Here is a 4947-nt window from a genome sequence, read left to right on the forward strand (position 1 = left end):
GCACCGCGCTCTGAGCCCTTCCTGCTGTCCTGGCTGCACTCTCCACCTCTGATTTTTACTTGTGGTGTTTTTTTAATTATTATTTTTATTTTATTTTTTTCTACCCAAACACAAGGCATGGGATAAAGAAGGGGCAATGCTGCCTCGGCTGGATGGGATGAGCCAAGCTGGTGGGGGCTGGAGCTGAGGAGGGGCAAAGGCAGAGGCTGCTTTATTCATTCTCCCATGGGCGCAACAAGCCACGAAAGACCTGGCTGCGGCTGGGGTGGGGGGGTTCAGCACAGGATTTTTCCACAGAGGAGGCTGGTTTCAGGGAAAGGATGCCCAGCTTGTTGAGGGAAAAGCTTTGCAGGCTCTCTGTGCCCTCCATCATGGCATTTTCCCAAATGCCAACTCCCCATCCAGCTGAGCAGCCACTTGGCTCTTCGGAGCCAATATGGGAGGTTCACCTGTCTCATGACACCTCTCCACATCCCAAATGCCCACTGGAGTGGCTCTGGGGCTGTCCCTGTCCCTGCAGCAGTGATGGCTCTCTGGGTGCTGCTGTTGTGTGCAGTTTTCCTGTCAAGCCCACTAAAACTGCCCCATGGCTCAGCACCCACAGGAGGGTTTGTGGCTTTTCCCCTGCACAGCCCACAGCCAATCCTGCTGCCAGGTCCCTCTTCCCACACTGGCAGCACCAGGAGCACAGCTGTGGCTGCTGTTGCAGATTGGGTTGGACCCAGGCTTTTCCTCCCAAGGAGTTCCTCTGTCATTTTGGGGGTTGCTCTCTATTTAGCAGGATCTGGAAGCTTTTAAGGGGGAGAAACTGCCTGTTGGGGTCAAGGGGAAGTGAAAAGTCCTCATTCCTTGCCTGGGAAGGACTAAAGGTGGTTGGAAGGAATGCAGTGTGATCAGGACCTGCTGCTCTGAGCTTGAGAGGCTCAGAAGGTGACAAAGGGAAGAATTTGTGGGGTGATGCCGTGACAGTCTGCAGCAGTGGGGACACTTGGGGGACTCATGGCCAGGCTCTGCAGATGGTTTTTGCACCCCTGTTCCTGCTCCTCCTGCAGCAAATGCCAAAAACTACAAGGGAAAAGCCTGCTCTGAGGCAGCCCCAGTTTCTGCTGAAAAAGGGCTAAAATCCCAAGCCCCTTCCTGCTCCGTGTTGGTGTCTCCTGCTCCCAGCCCCATCCTCCAGCAGCTTGGATCGTCCCCAAGCACGAACCAGAAACCTTCAATTCCATGACTGCACCCCTTAGCCTGAATGAGTAGCTCTCTAAGTGATATTAGGGATATTCATGTTTTTGGTTAAAAGACCTCCTAGAGATGACCATGGACCAACCTTGACGGGGGAAGACTCACAAGGAAGCTGATGGGATTTCTGCTTCGGTCTAAGGCAGAGGGAAATGTGGAAATGTCAGACTGTGCTCCTCCCTGGCGGCCGCCGCATACAGCTGTGTGCTGACTACATCTGAGCTGCTGCTTGGAGCAGATTGAAGCTTTCCAGCCTTGGTTCCCTCTCCCATGGCGTTGGATCAGATCTCCAGTGAAGGCTGCTGACCCTCCCACGGCCCCACGCGATGTCGAGTGCCAATGTGTTGTTCTCCAGCGCAGCGTGCGCCGGGGTGGGGATGTGCCCTGCTTGTTCCCTGCCCTCTCAGCTCCTAAAGCTTGGACAGAAGTGAAGTCGGTACTTCCTTTGATGTCCAGAGGGTTGTGCCTTTTTTGGAAGCATTGTTTCTGACAGCAGCGCTCACCTCCCGGGAGAAGCACTGGAGAAGATGAGCTTTGCAGCGTGGGCTCTCGCCCTCGGTGTCTGCAGGACAGCAGCACTGCTTTCCCAGAGGTGACAGCCCTGGCTGTTATGAAATGTTTGGGGAACAGGGAAAAAAGCACACACCCTTCTTTTCATCCTCAGAATTCCTCAGCTAACATGCACCAATTGTCAACATCACCGATCTCATTTCATCCAGCAAAGCCCCATGGAAGCACCTTAACTCGAGACAGCCCGAGCTGCGTTTTCCTGGCTAACGACACAGCATCCACCTCACGGGAGAGATTTTTGGATTCTGAGCAATAAAAGCCCCTGTGGGAATCTAGGGAAGACTGGAAGTATTAACCATGTGTAACTCAACCTGCCAAACCGCGGGAACCTGCACTTTTAAGTTCTCTTTAACGGAACTGACTCGATTCCATGATTTCTTGGGAAGGGATAAGTGATTCGATGTTGATTCAATGATTTCTGGCCTGGGACGAGCGATGAGCATGGAAAGGGATGACAAGGGCATGCCAAACCCATGAGGGCTACAGCCTCCATGACCTTTTGGCTCACCAAGGTTGTGCCAAGGTCCCTCCGGCTCTGCTGTGCCGAGAGCATCACAGAGAAAGGGAGGACAACAAAGCCTGGGCAGAAATGCCTGAAAAAGGGAGATTTCCTCTCTGCTCTGTGCTGGGGCTGAGTGTGGCCAGGGGGGATGCTTTGCAGGAGCCTGGAGACCCTCAGCTGGCTCAGATGCTCTGTCCTTGGCGTCGCAGAGACGTTCCCATCCCACTGGCCACGGGACCTTGGCACCTCCCGCCGATCAGCCTGGGCAGTGGGGCGGCCTCGGCTCCTTCCCAGGCCGAGATTAATTTAGTGTTTGTTTGTTTGCTCTGGCAGTTTAGCTGAGTGTCCATTTCCACCTGCAGAACCCTCACACTGTGTATAAAATGGATCAAAATATATATAATATATATTCTTGTGAATGTTGGTGCAAAAGAGAAAAAAATATATAAAGTTTCAGTCGGTTTTATGTTATTTTTTATCTCTATGAATGAAAGGAAGAAATGGAAACCCCTTTGATTTCCATTTACCACCCTCCACACACACCTACCTGTAGATACCAACAGGTTCTATTGGAAATGTTTTACTTTTTAGACTTAGGAAAATGCTTCTGTTCTCATCGAATGTTCTGTCTTGTAAGATTGTAATTTCTATTTTTTTAAAGAAAAGAAAATAACTAAATAAAATTTCCTCTTTCAGACCAGTCAGCTTAGGAAGGGAGGGCAGGGGAGGGAGAAATGTTTATTTAAGGACAAAACTGTTGTCTGAATTTTTCATGACATGAAATAAAAAGTAATATAATGTATGGATGAAAACCTTTTTCTTGAGGTGTATTCTCTAGGTACATAGATGTATATGGCACAAAATTTACAGGAAGAAAAATAAAGTCTGTTTTACAAGGTAAAAAAATTAATAATGTTGGAAATAGTCACTGTGATACCACATCTTAGCAAAGGGTGAGGTGGAAGGGAAGCCTCAAAGTCATGGAAAACACTTTAATTTCTTCCATCGGCTCAGGACTCAGCTGTACCAGAATCAGGGAATGGTTTGGGTCGGAAGGACCTTAAAGCTCATCCTGTCCCAGGGCAGGGACACCTCCCACCAGCAAATTAATAATGTTGGAAATAGTCACTGTGATACCACATCTTAGCAAAGGGTGAGGTGGAAGGGAAGCCTCAAAGTCATGGAAAACACTTTAATTTCTTCCATCGGCTCAGGACTCAGCTGTACCAGAATCAGGGAATGGTTTGGGTCGGAAGGACCTTAAAGCTCATCCTGTCCCAGGGCAGGGACACCTCCCACCAGCCCAGAGTGCTGTGCTCTCTGCCAGCGGCTCAGACCTCACAGGGCCATTCCCAAGTGACAGCACTTCTTCACACTCCCACAGAGTTCGTACTTTGCAGGATAAGTCCTGGCTGCTGCTGAGAGCTGAGAACAGCTAGAAACAGGGCATGGCTCGTGGAGACATGGAGAAGGGACACCACCTCCTTTGGAGACAGAGGAAATGGAGCTGGAGTGTCCAGGATGGCAGGTAACTCCCTGTGGGAGCACACAGGGACCAGCCTGAGCTGTGGGTGTCACAGCTCTGCCAAAGTGCACACTGACATAGAAGTTTGGTTTTCATTTAAAAAAATAGGTCTTTTTTTCCTCCAGAAAAATCATGTTTCTCCCTGGGTTATTTTTCGGTTGGTTGGTCAGTTTTAGTTTTGTTTGTGCTTTTTTTATTAAATAATAAATTAAAGCATGAAAAATCCACTAAAAAAATTCCTCCCAAAGCGGTGCTCTTTAAACAAAAGACATTTAGGGAAAACAGCCTTTCAGCTCCAGGGGAGAAGCTGGGAATTGTGGAGGAGTGTTCACACCTGCAGCCTGGGGGTTCAGGCGAGCCCCAGGAGCACAGACACCCCCAGGGAGAGGTGGCAGGACGGGACCCCCGGGACGCTGTGGGGACAGGGTGGTCTCTGTCCCTCCCTGGCCTCGCTGAGCTGGTCCAGCCGCACTGGATTTACTGGGACAGACTGACCTCTACTGGTTTATCCCCGAAGTATTCGCTGCGTGTCTGTGATCTAGGCTGGATGGAGACAGGAGACCTGATCCTTCCTTCCCAAAAGCGCCTGCCCAGCTGGAAAATGCTGAAGGCAGTGGCACTGCCCGTGCCTGCTTTGGGGGAATCCTCAGCAAAAAGGGGCAGCTCACCCAGAGCAGGGGCTCAATGCAACCAGTGAGCCCTGAGACATGGATTTTAGGGAACCTTGGCACAGTTTGGGAAGGTTTCAGGGAAAGTATAGAGAGAGAGGTCTCAGCATTTGCTCAGCTAAGAGGAGTGAGCCTGACACAGAGCCTGGAGCTAGAGGAGCTGTGACAGCAACCACAGCCCCACGGATTGTATTTTGAGACGTGAGCTGCGGTGATATACAGCAAAACGAATGGGATTTGTGGAGCTGGGACCCTGGAGAGGGATCCATGCCTACATTATGGAGTCTCATGTCATGTAAATAAGGAGTTATGGAGATCTAGAAGCAAATAAAAGTGTTTGGGTTGGAAGGACCTTAAAGCTCACCCCGTGCCACCTCCTACCCTGGGCAGGGACACCTTCCACCAGCGCAGGTTGATCCAGCTCTGTCCAACCTGGCCTGGAACAC

Source organism: Acanthisitta chloris, unplaced genomic scaffold, assembly GCF_000695815.1.
Source record: "Acanthisitta chloris isolate BGI_N310 unplaced genomic scaffold, ASM69581v1 scaffold30812, whole genome shotgun sequence".
Taxonomy (NCBI): Eukaryota; Metazoa; Chordata; class Aves; order Passeriformes; family Acanthisittidae; genus Acanthisitta; species Acanthisitta chloris.